Source organism: Bos javanicus, chromosome 26 (assembly GCF_032452875.1).
Source record: "Bos javanicus breed banteng chromosome 26, ARS-OSU_banteng_1.0, whole genome shotgun sequence".
Lineage (NCBI taxonomy): Eukaryota > Metazoa > Chordata > Mammalia > Artiodactyla > Bovidae > Bos > Bos javanicus.
In genome coordinates this window covers 8,523,161-8,544,824 of record NC_083893.1, presented here as the reverse complement: position 1 = coordinate 8,544,824, position 21,664 = coordinate 8,523,161, and the positions used below count along the sequence as shown (strand labels likewise).

The 21,664-nt window shown below is 40.3% G+C and overlaps 1 protein-coding gene across 4 annotated transcripts in view; it reads right to left on the bottom strand.

Annotated features, from left to right (window-relative positions):
* A1CF (APOBEC1 complementation factor) overlaps positions 1 to 21,246 on the bottom strand; it is a 102,937-nt gene extending 81,691 nt beyond the window's left edge. The window contains exon 1 of one of the 4 annotated variants that reach the window (XM_061402669.1): positions 21,149 to 21,246. The gene's annotated coding sequence lies outside the window, so the exon portion shown is untranslated. The remainder of the gene's footprint in view (positions 1 to 21,148) is intronic. The other 3 variants (XM_061402668.1, XM_061402670.1, XM_061402671.1) reach the window with 3 other exon arrangements.
* Between the last annotated feature and the right edge of the window lie 418 nt (positions 21,247 to 21,664).

Below are 21,664 nucleotides of genomic sequence, written 5' to 3'. Positions count from 1 at the left end.
GAAAAGTTATGACCAACCTAGATAGCATATTCAAAAGCAGAGACATTACTTTGCCAACAAAGGTCCATCTAGTCAAGGCTATGGTTTTTCCAGTGTTCATGTATGGATGTGAGAGTTGGACTGTGAAGAAGGCTGAGTGCCGAAGAATTGATGCTTTTGAACTGTGGTGCTGGAGAAGACTCTTGAGAGTCCCTTGGACTGCAAGGAGATCCAACCAGTCCATTCTGAAGGAGATCAGCCCTGGGATTTCTTTGGAAGGACTGATGCTAAAGCTGAAACTCCAGTACTTTGGCCACCTCATGTGAAGAGTTGACTCATTGGAAAAGACTCTGATGCTGGGAGGGATTGGGGGCAGGAGGAGAAGGGGACGACAGCAGATGAGATGGCTGCATGGCATCACCAACTTGATAGACGTGAGTCTGAGTGAACTCCGGGAGTTGGTGATGGACAGGGAGGCCTGGTGTGCTATGATTCATGGGGTCGCAAAGAGTCAGACACGACTGAGCGACTGAACTGAACTGAAGTAAAAATTACAAATATATGCAATGGCAAAGTAAAGTTAAGAAGCCACAATCTAGAAGAAAATGATTGCTACTTACATAATACACAGAAAATTCATATCTGTAATATACAAAGAGTATTTAAAATCCCTATTCCCTCCTTCTCTTTCTCCTCTTGCCTTTCTGGTGCTCTGATCTCAAGTCCGGAGAAGCAGCCTCTTGTCCCCTAGATATGCCATCACCCCACTGCAGGACCTCTGGTTTGCTGGAAGCTGTGTCATAGAAAAAGCTGTCTTTCGCAAGGCAGAAGCAGTTGCTACTCCACATTCAAGGTCAGGAGGTGTGACCTCGTCCAAGGTAAGGAGCAGTGGCTGTGCTTCGCTGGAGCAGCTGTGAAGAGAAACCCCACGTCCAAGGTAAGAGAAACCCAAGTGAGAGAGTAGGTGTTGTGAGAGGGCATCAGAGGGCAGACACACTGAAACTATAATCACAGAAAAGTAGCCAATCTGATCACACGGACCACAGCCTTGTCTAACTCACTGAGACTAAGCCATGCCATGTGGGGCCACCCAAGACGGATGGTTCACGGTGGAGAGGTCTGACAAAATGTGGTCCACTGGAGAAGGAAATGGCAAACCACTTCAGTATTCTTTCCTTGAGAACCCCATGAGCAGTATGAAAAGGCAAAATGATAGGATACTGAAAGACAAACTCCCCAGGTCAGTAGGTGGCCAACATGCTAGAGGAGGTCAGTGGAGAAATAACTCCAGAAAGAATGAAGGGATGGAGCCAAAGCAAAAACAATACCCATTGTGGATGTGACTGGTGATAGAAACAGGGTCCAATGCTGTAAAGAGAAATATTGCATAGGAACCTGGAATATTAGGTCCACGAATCAAGGCAAATTGGAAGTGATCAAACAGGAGATGGCAAGAGTGAACGTCTACATTCTAGGAATAAGCAAACTAAAATGGACTGGAATGGGTGAATTTAACTCAGATGACTATTATATCTACTACAGTGGGCTACTGTACTACTACTACTACTATACTATATAGTATACTACTACTATATCTTCTCCTTAGAAGAAATGGAGTAGCCATCACGGTCAACAAAGTGAGTCTGAAATGCAGTACTTGGATGCAATCTCAAAAATGACAGAATGATCTCTGTTCGTTTCCAAGGAAAACCATTCAATATCACGGTGATCCAAGCCTATGCCCCAACCAGTAACACTGAAGAAGCTGAGTTGAACAGTTCTATGAAGACCTACAAGACCTTTTAGAACTAACACCCAAAAAAGATGTCCTTTTCATTATAGGGGACTGGAATGCAAAAGTAGGAAGTCAAGAAACACCTGGCAAATTTGGCCTTGGAATACAGAATGAAGAAGGGCAAATGCTAGTAGAGTTTTGTCAAGAGAACGCACTGGTCATAGCAAACACCCTCTTCCAACATCGCAAGAGAAGACTCTACATGTGGACATCACTCTATAGATGGTCAACACCGAAATCAGATTGATTATACTCTTTGCAGCCAAAGATGGAGAAGCTCTATACAATCAGCAAAAAAAAAAAAAAAGACCGGAAGCTGACTGTGGCTCAGATCATGAACTCCTTTTTGCCAAATTCAGATTTAAATTGAAGAAAGTAGGGAAAACCACCAGACCATTCAGGTATGACCTAAATCAAATCCCTTATGATTATACAGTGGAAGTGAGAAATAGATTTAAGGGCCTAGATCTGATAGATAGAGTGCCTGATGAACTATGGAATGAGGTTCGTGACATTGTACAGGAGACAGGGATCAAGACCATACCCATGGAAAAGAAATGCAAAAAAGCATAATGACTGTCTGGGGAGGCCTTACAAATAGCTGTGAAAAGAAGAGAAGCAAAAAGCAAAGGAGAAAAGGAAAGATATAAGTATCTGAATGCAGAGTTCCAAAGAGTAGCAAGAAGACATAAGAAAGCCTTCTTCAGCGATCAATGCAAAGAAATAGAGGAAAACAACAGAATGGGAAAGACTAGAGATCTCTTCAAGAAAATTAGAGATACCAAGGGAACATTTCATGCAAAGATGGGCTCGATAAAAGACAGAAATGGTATGGACGTAACAGAAGCAGAAGATATTAAGAAGAGATGGCAAGAATACACAGAAGAACTGTACAAAAAAGATCTTCACGGCCCAGATAATCATGATGGTGTGATCACTGACCTAGAGCCAGACATCCTGGAATGTGAAGTCAAGTGGGCCTTAGAAAGCATCACTACGAACAAAGCTAGTGGAGGTGATGGAATTCCAGTTGAGCTATTTCAAATCCTGAAAGATGATGGTGTGAAAGTGCTGCACTCAATATGCCAGCAAATTTGGAAAACTCAGCAGTGGCCATAGGACTGGAAAAGGTCAGTTTTCATTCCAATCCCAAAGAAAGGCAATGCCAAAGAATGCTCAAACTACCACACAATTGCACTCAGCTCACACGCTAGTAAAGTAATGCTCAAAATTCTCCAAGCCAGGCTTCAGCAATATGTGAACCGTGAACTTCCTGATGTGCAAGCTGGTTTTAGGAAAGGCAGAGGAACCAGAGATCAAATTGCCAACATCCGCTGGATCATGGAAAAAGCAAGAGAGTTCCAGAAAAGCATCTACTTCTGCTTTATTGACTAAGCCAAAGCCTTTGACTGTGTGGATCACAATAAACTGTGGAAAATTCTGAAAGAGATGGGAATACTAGACCACCTGATCTGCCTCTTAAGAAATTTGTATGCAGGTCAGGAAGCAACAGTTAGAACTGGACATAGAACAACAGACTGGTTCCAAATAGGAAAAGGAGTACATCAAGGCTGTATATTGTCACCCTGCTTATTTAGCTTATATGCAGAGTACATCATGAGAAACGCTGGACTGGAAGAAGCACAAGCTGGAATCAAGATTGCCAGGAGAAATATCAATAGCCTCAGATATGCAGATGACACCACCCTTATGGCAGAAAGAGAAGAGGAACTAAAAAGCCTCTTGATGAAAGTGAAAGTGGAGAGTGAAAAAGTTGGCTTAAAGCTCAACATTCAGAAAACAAAGATCATGTCATCCAGTCCCATCACTTCATGGGAAATAGATGGGGAAACAGTGGAAACAGTGTCAGACTTTATTTTTTGGGCTCCAAAATCACTGCAGATGGTGACTGCAGCCATGAAATTAAAAGACACTTACTCCTTGGAAGGAAAGTTATGACCAACCTAGATAGCATTCAAAAGCAGAGACATTACTTTGCCAACAAAGGTTCGTCTAGTCAAGGCTATGGTTTTTCCTGTGGTCATGTATGGATGTGAGAGTTGGACTGTGAAGAAGGCTGAGAACCGACGAATTGATGCTTTTGAACTGTGGTGCTGGAGAAGACTCTTGAGAGTCCCTTGGACTGCAAAGAGATCCAACCAGTCCATTCTGAAGGAGATCAGCCCTGGGATTTCTTTGGAAGGACTGATGCTAAAGCTGAAACTCCAGTACTTTGGCCACCTCATGTGAAGAGTTGACTCATTGGAAAAGACTCTGATGCTGGGAGGGATTGGGGGCAGGAGGAGAAGGGGACGACAGAAGTTGAGATGGCTGGATTGCATCACTCACTCAATGGACATGAGTCTGAGTGGACTCCAGGAGTTGGTGATGGACAGGGAGGCCTGGTGTGCTGCGATTCATGGGGTTGCAAAGAGTCGGACACGAATGAGCGACTGAACTGAACTGATGTTCTAAAAGTTTAATATATAATTTATTTAATCCATATTAAAACTCAGTGGGGTAGGTATTATTCCTATGATATAGGTAATAAACCATGTAAGGTTAATGAGCCCAAGGTTACTTGGTAATAAGTGGAAGAACTATGACCTGAATCTGTGCTTCCCTGGTGATTTGGATGGTAAAGAATTCACCTACAATGCGGGAGATCTGAGTTTAGTCCCTGTGTTGGGAAGATCCCCTGGAGGAGGGCATGGAAACCCACTCCAGTATTCTTGCCTGGAGAATCACCATGGACAGAGGAGCTTGGCGAGCTACAGTTCATGGGGTCGCAAAGAGTCAGACACGACTGAGGGACTAAGCACAACTCTGACTTGAATCTAAGTAGCCTGGACCTAGCATCTGTGCTCTTAATGACTAAATTTGACTTCTCACCTACTTTGGCCACATGATATGAAGAGTTGACTCATTGGAAAAGACCCTGATGCTGGGAAAAATTGAGGGCAAGAGGATAAGGGGATGACAGAGGATGAGATGATTGGATGGCATCATTGGCTCAGTGAACATGATTTTGAGCAAACTCCAGGAGATAGTGAAGGACAGGCTAGCCTGGAGTGCTGCAGTCAATGGGGTTGCAGAGTCAGACATGATTTAGTAACTAAACATCAGCAACATCTCAGAAATATTAGGCAAGTTGTGACAGGGAGAAGAGGGAGATTATATCTACTAGCCTCCCTTAGAGTGTGAAAACTACACCATGATATAACTGATGAAGGTGATACTGTGAGTCTGTGTTCTCTTCCACGGGGACAGATGTTATTGGTCATTTAAGCAATATGGTAAGTTAGTCTCTTTGCTTGAATGAAATGAGCTATTGTTCTAATTTTTACATAGTGCTGTGGATGGACAGTCTGATGGTTCAGGTGGATGCATTTAGAATCTAACACCTGCTGGACATAATCCAGAATGGACACATGGTCCTCACCAGCCCTCTGTTATGTACTTGGTCATACGTCACTAAAACATTACTCTTTGACAAAGTGTGGAGTCTTCACATGTGACCAAGTCATGTATCATTTGACAGGATCTGACTGGAATTTCATGTTAATTTCTATTCCTATATTTAAATTAAAGCATTATTGGTTTCTCATTTGATCTTTAGCTTTTTTGGATTGTAGGAAGTCAGAGAGGAGGGTGTCAGCTATGGACCAAGTATCTGATGCAGTAGTGCAGTGGTGGGTAACCAAAGCCACAAGTACTTCTAATAGGCACCAAACACAACTATTTTGGTAACAGGGTCTTCTCTCTTCTTCTTTCTGTCTCCCTCCTCCTCCCTCCTTTCCTTCCTCCTTTAAACATCCATTTAACTACTGTTTTCCTTTTCCTTTCTCTTGCTGTCTTCCACTCTTTAATCCTGTACTTTATTCTCTCTCCTGCTCCTTTGGTGACACCAATGGCTAAAGAAGTTGCTGATTGCATCTAGAAGGTATACCATATTTTTAAGACAAGTTATTAACAGTTGTAGAGAAGCAATGCTGACAGACACCATTTCTAAATAAACGGCTATTTTTGCAAAGATGTATAGGCCCAGCTGATACTTTGATTACTGTTTGTTGATGTTTAAATCCATACACCATCCTACTTGGAGTCATTCCGAGTCCTAAATAGAGTAACTTGAAATAGCAAATCCTAAGATACCGGGAAAATTGCACTACAGTAAAAATATCTATGGAGAAAAATAAAACTGTATCAGAGAAAAAATACTGTTGGGGCTACCAACTAAGAATTTATCAGAAAAAAAAGCAGCAGCAGAAATATAATAGACAAATGATTGGATTGCGGTTTGTGTACATTTCTTTGTGTATATACTTACACCTGGACTAAATCAGAGCATTATGAACATTTGGGTGATGAGAAGGCATGTATCTTCAACTTTTGTTTTAATAATTAAAAATCAGGAATCACACACAATCTCTTTTGAAAAGATAAGACTAGCCAGACTCTTGGGAAAGTTAAGCACATTCATCTGGCCCACAGATCATTATTACTGCAAAATAGTCCTGACATCTAGAAATCCTTCTTGTTTCGTTTGAGGAAAAAGTCATTTCAAATAGTCAAAATTTTTATTTTCTCTTTCAGTTCAGTTCAGTTGCTCAGTCATGTCTGACTCTTTGAGACCCCATGAATCGAAGCACGCCAGGCCTCCCTGTCCATCACCAACTCCCGGAGTTCACTCAGACTCACGTCCATCGAGTCAGTGATGCCATCCAGCCATCTCATCCTCTGTCAACCCCTTCTCCTCCTGCCCCCAATTCCTCCCAGCATCAGAGTCTTTTCCAATGAGTCAACTCTTCGCATGAGGTGGCCAAAGTACTGGAGTTTCAGCTTCAGCATCATTCCTTCCAAAGAAATCCCAGGGCTGATCTCCTTTAGATGGACTGGTTGGATCTCCTTGCAGTCCAAGGGACTCTCAAGAGTCTTCTCCAACACCACAGTTCAAAAGCATCAATTCTTCGGCGCTCAGCCTTCACTTTAAAAGTCTGTTTAAAACCACAAAATTTATGGTCCAGTAGAAACACCTGCCATTTAGCATATTCTCATTAAGTGCGTATTACAGAGGTACATTTTATCTTCTTCAAAAGATATTTCATCATTTATTTGCTTCAAATACCCTTTAAATATCAACAAAGAGTCTTTAAATCCCTGGAATTTAGCTTGAAACTATAAATTACATGAGGAAAGACAGGAGAGGAAGTGTTAACCTATGCGTGTCTTGTCAAATTAGGACTTTGAGATTTAACTGCAAATGTTCCGCATTTTAGCAGAAACTATAGCTTAACATTCAGAAAACAAAGATCATGGCATCTGGTCCCATCACTTCATGGGAAATAGATGGGGAAACAGTGGAAACAGTGTCAGACTTTATTTTTTGGGCTCCAAAATCACTGCAGATGATGACTGCAGCCATGAAATTAAAAGACGCTTACTCCTTGGAAGGAAAGTTATGACCAACCTAGATAGCATATTCAAAAGCATAGACGTTACTTTGCCAACAAAGGTTCGTCTAGTCAAGGCTATGGTTTTTCCTGTGGTCACATATGGATGTGAGAGTTGGACTGTGAAGAAAGCTGAACACTGAAGAATTGATGCTTTTGAACTGTGGTGTTGGAGAAGACTCCTGAGAGTCCCTTGGACTACAAGGAGATCCAACCAGTCCATTCTGAAGGAGATCAGCCCTGGGATTTCTTTGGAAGGAATGATGCTAAAGCTGAAACTGCAGTACTTTGGCCACCTCATGCGAAGAGTTGACTCATTGGAAAAGACTCTGATGCTGGGAGGAATTGGGGGCAGGAGGAAAAGGGGACGACAGCAGATGAAATGGCTGGATGGCATCACTGACTCGATGGACGTGAGTCTGAGTGAACTCCGGGAGTTGGTGATGGACAGGGAGGCCTGGCATGCTGCGATTCATGGGGTCGCAAAGAGTCGGACACGACTGAATGACTGAACTGAACTGAACTGATAGAGAAAGAACAGATTCCCTACCTAGCCTCATGGCATATTCACCTGTATTTGGTAATCATCCTTACCACCTCTATAAGAATTATGATTCAACTTGTTTGGAATGGAACTTAGGATAGTCTAAAATGGTATGGTCTGAAGCCTCCTCAGGTAATAATATGCAACCAAGTTTAGAACTTCTGAATTAAACTCTAGTCTATATTTGTTAAATGTCAAACAAAATGAAATATGAGAGTAATTTATTCCACCTGCCAAATAGTTGGGATATACACATTTTAAAAAATTACTAAACAATTCTATAAAAGAAAGGCAGAGACTAGGTTACAGGAGAAAGAAAATAATTCAAAATTGTCTTTAATATTTGTCCTGTCTACATTCTCATTACTTTCAATGAGTAAATGTTTTTATAATTGCCAGCATTTAGAAATAATATCCTTTAAATATCAAAACCCCCCACATTCTTCCTAGAGTCTGGCATAGGTGATTTGTATCCAAATCCATTTCCATGAGGACCAACCAATAAGGTATTCGTATTACCACTGTATGCATAAAACTCTAGGTCATGGCTCTATATATGGAGAGGAAGCAAAAGCTGTGAGGTAGAGAACGGATAGTGGGTAGAAAGTCAGGATGGCTTTTCGAAGAGAGAGGAGCAGTTGTAAAAAGTAGCTGCGTCAAGAGAACAGTGAAGCAACTTAGCAGGTCTATGAATCCCTACAGCTGAAGTCCTTAAGGCCTCTTCATCCAGAACAATCTCCAGGATAGGCTCCTCATGGAGTCTGGATGTTGATTTTTTTTTTTGCTCACTATACATATGTATCCATACTTGTTGTTTTTCTTACCCCTGTTGCCATCCTTCACCCTGTCTTCCATTACTAGACTTAGCCAAACTAGAAAGAAATTTCACTGCTTCCTACCCCTAGTTACTGTCTACCACTGCTAGATCGATCTTCCTAAAATATCCCTTCTAATATTCTTCATTGGTCTCATCACTAACTATGAAGAAATAGTCCAGTTCCTTAGCCTGATATCCAACATCCACCATGATCTGGCCCTCACTCTACTTTGCTGACTATCTTTCAGTGCCTTTCTAGAGCTGTTCTGTGCTCAAGCCCATCAGGTCTCCCAGATACATCAGCGACTTCTTACTTCTTAGGTTTCTTTGTACTTGTTCCCCATTTTCCATGTGCTGGAGTCCCCACCCTCACTTTCACACTTTCCCTGGCTGAGATGAATTTATGCCTGTACCATCAGATTGTGTGTGGTTGTACATATATAGGAATGCACAAGCACACATGTGTGGCTATGAATATGTATATATACACAAGGGTGAATAAACTCCTGGTGACCAGTGTTGACCACACAACATCACACAGAAAGTTTCCTTTCATAGCTGGTTCTGACACCACCATTCCCTTACAAATCCTCCAGCCTCTGCTTAACTTGGATAAGAATATCAGAAACTCTGAAGTAGAGATCCTTATAAGTGATCTGTATTTGACACCACTGAAGATGATTAAGTTTTTTAATCCAAAAAAGACATTGAAATATTTTAACGACAGACAGAAACTGTGCATGTATTGAAGGAGGGAGTGGGTAATAGAGAGGAAATGGAGATTCTTAAGACCAGACAGCATAGGTACTTTCTATGCCCTTAAGGTTATATTTTGATGGTTAATTTTGTGTGTCAACTTGACTGGGTCACACAGTACCCAGACATTTGGCCAAGCATTATTCTGGGTGTGTCTTTGAGGATGTTTCTGGATGAGACAGATATTTGAATCTGTAGACTGAGTAGAGCAGATTGCTCTTCTAATGTGGGTAGGCCTCACCTAATCCACTGAAGACCTGAATAGAATAAAGGCTAAATAAAGGGAATTCTGCCCAGCCTGAGTGCTTGAGTTGGGACAGCAGTCTTTTCCTACATTCAAAGTTGAACTGAAATGTTGGTTTTTCTTGGGTCTCTAGGCCTCTGGCTTCCAGATAGGAATTACATGTTGGCTGTCCTGGGTCTCCAGATTGCCAGCTGCAGATCTTGGGACTTACGTGTCTCCACAATGAGATGAGCCAGTTCTTCATAATAAATCTCTTTATCTATTGACAGATAAACAGATTTATATATATCTTATAGATACCAGAACACTGACAACACTAAAATCATGTACATGTATTAGCCAATTAAGATTCCAATTGGAATATTGGTTCTGTTTCCCTGGAGAACTCTGGTTAACACATATACATACATGGTTTTGGTGTTGTTATTGTCCTGGTACATTTAACATCAGAGTATCAGCCATCATCAGATGGCTATCATGTTACCGTCACTCAATAATAATCTTCAACTCTGATCCTATGCCTGACTTTCTCAAAGATCCCTGGGAAAGAGAACTGGCAGAGTTTAGAAATTCTAGAATTACATAACCTAACAAGAGTAGAATTTCCTTGCAGTTTAGTTCAGTTGCTCAGTCACGTCCAACTCTTTGTGAGAGTCAGTCACTCTTTGAGACCCCGTGGACTGCAGCATGCCAAGCTTTCCTGTCCATCTCCAACTTCTGGAGCTTGCTCAAACTCATAGTCATCGAATTGATGATGCCATCCAACCATCTCATCCTCTGTTGTCCCCTTCTCCTCCTGCCTTCAATCTTTCCCAGCACCAGGGTCTTTTCCAATGAGTCAGATCTTCACAACAGGTGACCAAAGTATTGGAGCTTCAGCTTCAACATCAGTCCTTCCAATGAATATTCAGGACTGACTGATTTCCTTTAGGATTGACTGGATGGATCTCCTTGCAATCCAAGCGACCCTCAAGAGTCTTCTCCAACACCACAGATCAAAAGCATCAATTCGTACACCCAGGAATTGGACCAAGATCTCCTGCATTGCAGGCAAACTATTTACCAACTGAACTACCAGGGAAGCCCCGAATTTCCTTGCATGTATGTTTAATTTCTAAGTTGACTTAGAAATTGGTAAAGTGGTAATCAGCATACAATGTAGACATCCCTCAGCTTAAAGGCAGATACTTACCCAATAGTCCTGGGACCAGTTATTGGTGTGGCAGATTACAGAAATCTGATTAGCTGGTGAGATCTGGTGTTATCATGTGTCTTTTTATTTTTGTTGAGATTGTCCTTTTGAACTCATTTGCTGCATCTGGTATCCTCAGACCAATTTGGAAAAAATAAGTTGAAAACTCAATTCTTACCAAAGCTGCCCATCACTGACTAATGGGATACATTCAATCCTGAAGAGAATCTTACAAAATCAACTATCTAAAGCTCTGTACTACAGTGACCCTGAGGCAATCTGACACTTGCAGTAAAGGACAACCTTATGTTTCCCTTTAAAAAGCAGCTTACATAAATTCTGATTTTATTCTAACTTACATGTATTGGTGTAAAATTCCCTCATTAAATTGTTGTCTCCTTATTTCTAATCAGCCATCACGTTCTGATATTTAGCTTTCTTTTGAATTCCCATGGCCATTAATTTTCATTTATGCAACCCTTATCTAATATCTAGATCACTGTTGCAATTCAACCCATAGTTTTTCTAACTTTAATGCCATCTGTGTAACACTGGTTCATTTTCTTAAATATCTCTTTAATATTACTCTTCTATTAACATAATTTCAATGGCCTTGTATAACTATCAATGTCAAATTTTCTATTTTGTTACCTATCAAACATCTCTAATACTTTATATTAAGTTGTACTCCATATTAATTTCCAGCATATACCTTCCCTCACTCAGGCCAATTGAAGGATGGCTAGGAGTTAGGTGAAGGGAGAAGAGGAGAAAGGAACTCTAGGGGACAGGATGTAAGTGAAATGTTATGGATGGTTGAGAAGTTGAGTATGATTAGAATGTTGAGTACAATTTAGGGAGGGTTTTCTTGAGGTGTGTCTTTGAGGATGTTTCTGGATGATATGAATGCTTGAATCCATAGACTGAATAAAGCAGATTGCTCTTCCTAATGTGAGTATGCCTCATCTAATCAACTGAGGGCCTAAATAGAATAGGGGAAGAGAATGAGAGTGACAGTAGATAAGGCTGGTAAGGCAGGCAAGAATTAAATCAATGTATCTATTGGCATAATAGAGCGTTCTTGTTGTATTATGAAGCCACTGAGATCACCTTGGAAGAATTCTAGGACCCTGTGTACTTTAGAAAGAGAACTCTTGAGTTTTCTTGCATGCATGCATGCCTTGTTGCTCAGTCGTGTTCAACTCTTTGTGACCCCATGGACTGTGGCCTGGCAGGCTCCTCTGTCCATGGAATTTTCCAGGCAAGAATACTGGAGTTGGTTGCCATTTTCTCCTCTAGGGGATCTTCCTAAGTGAGTGAAGTGAAGTCACTCAGTTGTGTCCAACTCTTTGTGACCCTGTGGACTGTAGCCAACCAGGCTCCTCCATCCATGGGATTCTCCAGGCAAGAATACTGGAGTGGGTTGCCATTTCCTTCTCCAAGGGATCTTCCTGACCCAGGGATTGAACCCGGGTCTCCTGCATTGCAGGCAGACGCTTTAACCTCTGAGCCACCAGGGAAGCTAACCCAGGGATCAAACCCACATCGACTGTGTCTCCTGCATTGCAGGCAGATTCTTTACCCACTGAACCATGAGGGAAGCCTGATGCATTATCTTGAGGATAGTTTAAAGGCAGAAAGACTAGTTTAGAGACAGATGGGGAAAAGGGGGCAGAACTATAGTTGAGGAATAAATGTAGCGTGAAGAGAAGGAGGGCCCTAAACTCCCCAAGGATATACACTCATCTTCTTAGCCTTTAGCCTCATTCTTAGTGTCACTTCATACATATTCGCTGAACAGAATGGAAATTTTATATAACCTCTCTGGCTACTCCAGATTGTGCTCTTTAACTTTCTAGTTTCACCACATGATCTTAGAATATACAATATTTTGCTCTATGTTGTTCATTATTGGTTCATAAGTCTAAGGGTATCATAGTCATGAACAAAAAACTATGGGATCACAAATTCATACTGACTTGGGTTCAGATGTTGAGTTTCATCCCTTAAGAACTTTGCAAACTTGGTTTAAGTTATTTAACCAAGTCCCAGTTTATTAATTTCAAAATGTGGGATGATGATGCCTGCCTTGTTGGGTTGTTATAGTGATCCAAAGTGACTGGATGAGTGCACAGCCTGGTACATGGCACTCACTAATGTTTTCCTTTACCTCTTCTAACCTCTTCTCCTTCTTCCCCAATTAGGTGGCTGTTTTATTCAATAGACAGTATTATGCAGCTGTTATGCATCTATATAACACTTTTAGGTTTGGAAATTAAATAGGATACTTTTCTTGCCTTTCAGAAACTCCTAATTTTGTAAATAATACTTATTTCAAACAAAGTAAGAGGCCTTGAAGAAGGGAGTGATTAATTATCCCAGAGCTACTGTGGGAGCTCTGGAGAATCCTTCATGGGTTCCTTGATTTTAGGGACAAATGTACAATATATCTTTGTATCCAACGCAACATCTAAAAGAATGGTGAACTCAACAAAGTCTCAGTAAATCAATTCCCAGTGGGTACATTAACATTATAATCTTCCTGGCACCCTTTCAGCTTGCCACTTCCCTTAAAATGAACACTGACACCAATCCCTTCCATGGCAGTGCTGATGCCCCAAAGCTCCTCCACATACAATTTCCTCTTCAAGTGTCTGTTATCATGCCTGTGCAGGGGACTGATTTGGGGGCAGTTTATATTAGCTCATGCTTGCTTTTTTGCTGTGCTAATGACCATCATTCAGCAATCTGAACCTTTATAAGTGCATTTGAATACTTTGATAATTGTTGTTGTATTAACTATGAAAATAATAGAACCTGAGAGGTTTGTTCTCTGGGGTGATTTCAGATCAGATTTTTAGGCTTCTGCCCTTGGTAATTACCCAGGTCCCTTTAAATCACTCTATCCTGACTTTATTAAGAGGCCCTGCCTGTGATAGAGAACGTCTCTGCCTTGGAAAAGATATCACAGAGTCAGGGAGAAAATCGCTCCCCATTTACAAAGCAAGCCAGTCATGGGGATAGATAATTTCTAAGTCACTGACTTCCACGCTAAAACACTTTCTACATGTTGACTTCATAGCCTCTCTCTCTCCTAACCATTATCTTGGTAAAGCATTGTGTAATCAACACAGAAATGAGATGAGAATTACAGCTGTAGTAGCTGAGGTTTGTGTACACTTACTTGGCATTGTTCTGAGAACTTCATGTGTAATTTCTGATCCAGTCTCAAAGCAACCCTGATTTTACAGCAGAGGAAACAAGCACAGAGAAATTACCTTGCTAAAAGTCACAAGGATAGTAAGTGGTGAAGCTAGGATTTGAGCCCAGACCTTCTGGGTCCAGAAGCCCTCTGCTTTAACATTGGAATCATCTTCCTCTTGGCCATGCCAGCACCATGAATCAGCTTTCTTGTTTTCATCAGAATTGTGGGAATACTTTGAAATCTTGAATTATTATTATTGGAAGTATTAAACTGAGTTATTATTATTATAGTAAATATTTGATTTTATGGCTTATTTTGAAAGGCAAATAAAAATGAGAGTTTGTAGACATTATAAGACTTTCTCTTATCTTTATTCTCCTCTGGGACCACATAATGGCATTCTCTGATTGATTCCAATGTAAGTAAATGCACTTGTATTAAATAACTGTTTTGAAATGAGGGAGAGATGGAGGAATTAGTATGTGGTAGGCATGATGCTCAAATGACTTTAATAATAAATCAAAATTGTTTAATAAGTAAATTCTTTCTCAAAAATCAAATACCATTCAGATCCCTTGTCCTCTGATTAGCCATGACACTTCCACCCTGAGCCATATCTTCTCAACATCTTCTCTTCCCCACCATTGAAACTGACTTGTCCTAAGTCCTCTTTCCATAAGACTTTACCAGGCTGGTGACCACGCTAGGTGACTTTAGTCTTACCTGGTGGCTCAGACTAGGTAAAGAATCTGCCTCCAATGCAGGAGACCCACATTCAATCCCTGGAAGATCTTCTGGAGAAGGGAATGGCTACTCACTCCAGTATTCTTGCCTGGAGAATCCCATGGACAGAGGAGCCTGTTGGGCTACAGTCCATAGGGTTGCAAAGAGTTGGACACAACTGAGCGACTAACACTTTACCAGGCTGGTAACTATGCTTGATGGTTTTAGGCTACAGTGTTCCTGAATGTTAACACCTCAAAGTGCCCTGATCACTCTCACTCTATATCCCAACTAATTTGTATCTTAAAAAGGAACTTCTGAAAATATATTCTTTTTAAGCTAAATGAAAAACTCTCTTGAGGCTGGTGGAACTGCTATTTGGGTGCATCTGGGTCTCCATTTAAAGCTCCAAATTAGGTCAGTTTAAATATGGGATTCCCTTAGCATTCATAGACCCAATTATTCTTTCCCTGGGGAGAAGGGTGTGCCCTCTAGGTGCGAGGTGCTATGTCCTCTTCAGACACTAAGAGAAATCTAGTGTAAGGCAGCCAAGTCCTTCAGGACAATTACTATATATTTCTAGAGATATCTCCACTGTATTCCTGGCCTGTGCCTGCATGTATTTCCTCTGTGATCTGGGCCTCGCTGTCCCTTCATTCACAAGATGGGTCTCTGCTGTGTCATCTGTGAATCTGAGCAGAGTGGGGAGAGGAAGACTCAGAATGGAGGGAATATTTCTCATAATCGTGGAAGTCTTATTACTCTTTCTCTAAGAATGTGTATAGAGAATCCAGCCGAATTAGAAATGCTATCCAGTGGGTGGTGGTCCAACGGAAAGGACCTGCCTGAGGACTGGAGTCCTGCATATGGGTTCTCACTCTAATAAAAAGTGTCTTTTATCCTTGGGACACTCACTTAGCTTTTTCTCTGTTAAATAAAGGACCTCAAAGTTTTCTTCTCACTCCAAGACTCAAGGCTTCTCAGTGTTCCATTTTTACTCTTTTTACAAGATCCCTGTGCCAGACTGCTGGAGTTCACTCCTGTTTCTACCACTGATTAACTGGGTGATCTTGGGCAAGGTTTTCCTCGTCTCTGAGACCTCACCTCTTGTTTGAAAGGTGGGTATTGCATTGGTATCCATTCCAGAGGATTCCAGAGGGTTAAATGAGTTCATCTGTGTGTTTGGCATATGGCATAAGCTATGTCAGGATATAAGAACTGTTATTAATATCCTTGCTCTCATCCTTGTTATCATAGGGTATCAAATGGTTGGTAGTAAATGCTTAAACTGTGAGACAGTGTTAGGGTTCTTCAGGACAGAAGATTGAAAAGAGGATTCATGAAGTGAGCATTTGTATGTGCCAACACAGTTTTCTCCTCCATGGTATCAGATTCTGATTTCTGACTTCCACTGCAGGTAAGCAGAGGTTTTAGGCTAACAAGTCAATTCACTTCACGAAGAAGGCCCCAGCTTAGCACTAAATATAAACCTAAGAGACAAGCTGGATAGAATTATACTAAAGATGAGTTAATAGGAAGGAAAATCAGTTGCATGTATACCTAATAGCCTGCCAGTTTTTCCATCAGTTTTTCAGATGTTACAGATTTGTCCCTTCTTTGCTTCCTTCACTATGTTAGTTGCGGCATCTGCACTGGTTTAAATCTTTCCAGGATTGTTTTCTTCTGGGACCTGCGTGGAACTGATTCTCCCCTCACCTTCCATGGGGTTCCTTATGCCTTCTCTTCACAGTTTCATCACACTTCTGAATTCATTCATAGACAAATCAGTAAATGCCCAGGACAGCAGTTGAAGGCTCCCAACGTAGTCTGCATTATTGCTACATAAACAGAGCTGGGCTTATAGACTCTAGGTGAGAGATCATTCAATGATGAATAATGACAATAACCTTGAAGAAACTAAGATTACTAAGTTGACTGTGAAGAAAGTTTCTTTAAAAAATCTAAATTCTTCTGTATTCCATGCTAGAATAATCTATAGAAATAAGGTAGCATAGTTGTTAATTCTGCTATGTATCAATAAACCTCATATTCTTAAGTCAATTCAGCATTCCAAAAACTGGTGGCTTTTTAACTGCTCCAGGAATAAAAGACATTATTATGTCATTGAAGGAAGGAATGTTTTTTATAGAATTGCAAACCGGTTTGCTCACTTAGTCATTCCATGTGGCCAAATTGTCATATGTCATACGTCTCCTTAGCCATACTATTGACTGTAGCAGAACCCTGTATATACTCTTGCAAACTAGAGGCAGTTATCTTAATTCTTCTTCTTACTTTCCTCTTAATATTAGCAGGGATGAATCTGGAAAATATTTTCCATATGATTGTTAACACCTACAAATATAAAATTCCACATATATATCCGAATAAGGGGGGAAAAAAAAACAAGCTTAGTTTATACAACCTTAAAAGAAAATAAAATTAGAGAGCTTAAGAAACCAGCATATTTTAGTCAAGACAGCCATTTTTATAAAGGGAAATATTTTAATTTTGGATTTGGATCCATCCAAACTATTCACCACAAAATGTCAATGTATTAAATTAAAAATGTAAAATAGTTTTTAAAGCTGACCACCTAGTTGGATAAGGTTTAATGGGATAAAATGAAAAACTGCTGATTGAATCAGCAGTAAATATTTGTTAATTACTGCCTGGATTTTACCTTATCAGGCCAAGAAGCAGATGGGCCTTAGATTTCTGTATAGAAGGTCACTGCAGTCCTGCTGCTCCTTTTCCAGGTGCTTTCCCTGGGGGGAGTTTGGACTGTGAGGACTGCACTTTAGAGGAGCCTGGTTACTGTTTCCATGAATAAGATAAAATGGTGTTTATCCTCTGTGGATCAATACCATCTTGTTTGAACTTATTGAGTCATTTAGAGACACAGAAGGTAATGAAAACCATTGTGCAATAGTACCCAGCGTAGTACCCAGCGTCCCGAGGGATGACAGCATTTTAAAAGACAGTTATTGAAACAGATTTGTAACATCAACTGGCTGAATGATGAAACGAACACACACTGTGACAAAATGTCCTGTGGGTTTCAGTGGAAAAGGCTTTGGATTCTTAACTAAGAGTCTTCTTGAGAAACATTCTCTAAAATAAAAATGGTATATGATGCTTGTTTTTTGGAATAAAAGAAAATGATAAACTCTCTTATTTTCTGAACAAATAGGATTTCTCTTTGTGACTCATCAAAACTTCATTGTTTATGTACAGTGTTTGATTTAAATGATATTAGCATTGTTTTGGGGCGAAGGCAATGGCACCCCACTCCAGTGCTCTTGCCTGGAAAATCCCATGGACGGAGGAGCCTGGTGGGCTGCAGTCCATGGGGTCGCTAAGAGTCAGACACAACTGAGCGACTTCACTTTCACTTTTCACTTTCATGCATTAGAGAAGGAAATGGCAACCCACTCCAGTGTTCTTGCCTGGAGAATCCCAGGGATGGGGGAGCCTGGTGGGCTGCCGTCTATGGGGTCGCACAGAGTCGGACATGACTGAAGCGACTTAGCAGCAGCAGCAGCATTGTTTTGACAAAGAGGAACTAATGGGGAAGTTTGGAAAGTTTTAAGAAACTCTGGAAAGTTTTAGGAAACTATTGGAGGTTTATACCAATAGGGAAATGGACAGGGAAGAGAGTTTTGCTGAATTTTTAAATTCACATTGCCAAGGACTATGCTTAATTAGTTTTGCTTTGTCACCTCCTGTGATCTTTACTAAATTCTGCAGGACAGATTTAACCCCCATTTTATATTTGAAGGGGCTTCCCTGGTGGCTCAGATGGTAAAAAAATCCGCCTGCAATATGGGAGACCTGGGTTCAATCCCTGGAGAAGGGAATGGCAACCCACTCCAGTATTCTTGCCTAGAGAATCCCACCAACAGAGGGGCCTGGCAGGCGACTGTCCATGGGGTCGCAAAGAGTCAGACGTGACTGAGCAACTTTCACTTCACTTTTACATTTGAAGAATCTGAGATTCAGAGTTGAATATCATGCCTAAGGTCACAAACCTAAGGAATTTGGGAACAGGCATTCCAGCCTAGCTCTGTCAGGAGAAAAGTCCAGTGTTCTATCTATAATTAATTTGAAAAATCTCTAAGATAAACATGCTCCTGTTTGACGGAAGATGGTTAGACTCTAAATTGCCTTAGAGTTTTGATCATGATGATTGAAATAGTGATGGTTTCAGTCAATTCTGGTTGCTATGGATGCTGGACATGGACTAAAAAATTGATTTGTTCTGTCTTCATTTGTGTTCTGAGGAGTACCATTTCTGAGATAATGTCACCAAAAGAAGATGCACTCTTGTAAATTAAGCTTAGGAAACAAAACATTGCCTACTCTCCTAGATAATCACAATGAATGAACATATTTTTTTGTTGCTGTTTAGTTGTTCAGTCATGTCCTATTCTGTGTGACCCTGTGAATGGTAGCCCACCAGGCTCCTCTGTCCATGGGATTTCCCAGGCAAGAGTACTGATGTGGGTTGCCATTTCCTTCTTTAGGGGATCTTTCCAACCCAGGGATTGAACCCACGTTTCCTGCATTGGTAGGCATGTTCTTTACCATTGAGCCACCAAGGAAGCTATTTATACATAGAATAAATCTTGTGAGGACAGTCTCATGGTTTTATGCTTGGGCTCTGGAGTCGGAACACCTGATTGGGGCGCTTAGCTCTGCCACCTCCTAATTGGGTGATGTTCAGCCCATTTGGTAACTTATTCATGCCTCAGTTGTAAAATGTGATAGTAGTATCTAACATATATGGCTATTCTAAGAATAGCTTGAGATAAATGCATGAAAAGTACTTAGACGTGCACTTGGCCATATGCTTAATAAATGTCTGTTATCATTATTATTACTCAAAATACTCATGTAGTAACAAGACCTGCTTTAATTGTCTAATTGCCATTTCCTCAACTTACTTAACAACACAGTCCCCCTTTGGAAGCCACATGTATTAACATCCACTGAATACAGTGTAGGGAAGGTTACATTTGAAATGACACAAAACCAACTTGGTATTAGCCCAGGTGAGCATAATAACTAAATATTCGATGTTTTCATATCCACTATGTTACTTTAGGTTTGTCCATGATAACTAATTTCTTTCTTTCTTTTTTTTTTGGACAACCATCTTTCCCCTTCCCTTACATTTGATAAATAATAAACGGAAACAGTAAAATGTGAGAATTTTCTCAAATGGAGAGTATCCATACTATTCCAGAAAATATGGTCCTTAAAAATGAACCTGTAAGTCATTTGTTTATTACCTATATTTAGCAGAGGAATGCTTCAGTGCTTTAAAATAAGTGATTTCACTTTTATTTCTTAACCTATGCTCTGTTGTATGCATCTCAGCACATATAATAAAGAATTTTTCAGGCCAGACTACCACATCTTTGATGCTCCTAAATTATAGCAAGAGTTAAATTTGCCAATGCATGTTTTACAAAACACGAATCCTGCCCAATGCAAAATAATGCTATGTTAGTCATCTTCTTAAAGACACACAGTACCCAGGTGAACAGTCCAAAAAACGTATTTGACTTGGAACACGCTTCTTTACCATTCTCCCTGGAACTTACTCTGACAATTATAGAACAAAACTATTTCAATTAGAATATTTAAGAGATTTCTGGGAGGAATGGGATATTCCTGGTAAGTGCCCTGATTGATTTCCTTTTTTAGATAGAATACCATCATAGTCTGATTGTGAATCATCTTTTCGGAGTGAACAAAATGGTCACGTGAAATATATCCACTGCAGCACAGCTGCCCAAACCATCCTGAAAGGAAAAGATCTAATAATTAAGCCATCTGAAGGTAGAGATTTAATACACTCAAGACCAAAAATTTTCCATGACTGCTTTTGTTTTGTTTTCTTATGTTTTTGGTGGTGGTGCAGGATAAAGGAGGAAAGGAAGGGAGATAAATGAATATGTGAAATCTAAAATATGGTAGAAATTATGACCCCCACAGAGAACGCAGAATCTGTCATTGCTGTTAATACCATTTCTCTTGTTAATTACACTTTTATGCTTCCCCGGATCCGAGGACCAGAACAGACAGTCAACCACAACACTCCCGGCTGTCTGGCTATTGCTAAATACATTTCTCAGAAACATTAGCCTGACTCTTGAACCTGATGTGATAAATCTACATGATTTTTTTACCCTCAGAAATCGATTAACTCAAAGAACAAAAGCGGGCTGTTGTCTCATTTTGAGATTATATGATCATTCTAATATTTTCTTTTGTTTTCAGATGGCTTTATCAGTATAAAAGCAAACTAGAAATATCCCTGAATTCAGCTCTCTTGTGGAAGCGCGTAAAAGCTGTTTCACTGCATTCCCACTGATCCACATGGCACAGTTTCACAGAGTTGAAATAGAAAAATCAAAACACATGAACCATACCTGAGTGATTTCAGAGATTCCCACCCGGAAAAGGTTTCCTTGATTATGGCGAATTCAACGTGTCACTCTGGTTATGCTCTAATCATCATATCAAACTCCAAAGGTTCAGTGGCTTTAGGTTTGGTTTACAATTCCTGGGAGTTAAACTTTAACTCACCCTGTCTCTTGCATCCATGCAGCCCTTTGACCAGATAATTGGGTCACTACAACCCAAGCAGAATCTACAAAATTACTGTTGTCATTTCTTTACCATATTAACATGAATTTTGTATTAAAAATCATTGAGGTGAATATTATTTTGATGTGTTTTAAGTGACATATATTTTAAAAAGTAGAACTCACTGCAATTTGGATAACTAAGCTTTCTTTTATATTAAGTCCCTTGTTTTCTGCTATGCCAAAATGATATTAAGCCTATGGTAATTTAAGAGAATGTTTCACACTCCTTATATCATTGTATTACATGGAATAAAGTGTGGAGTTTTAGGTCAAGTATGCAGATAAATGCAGGCTTAG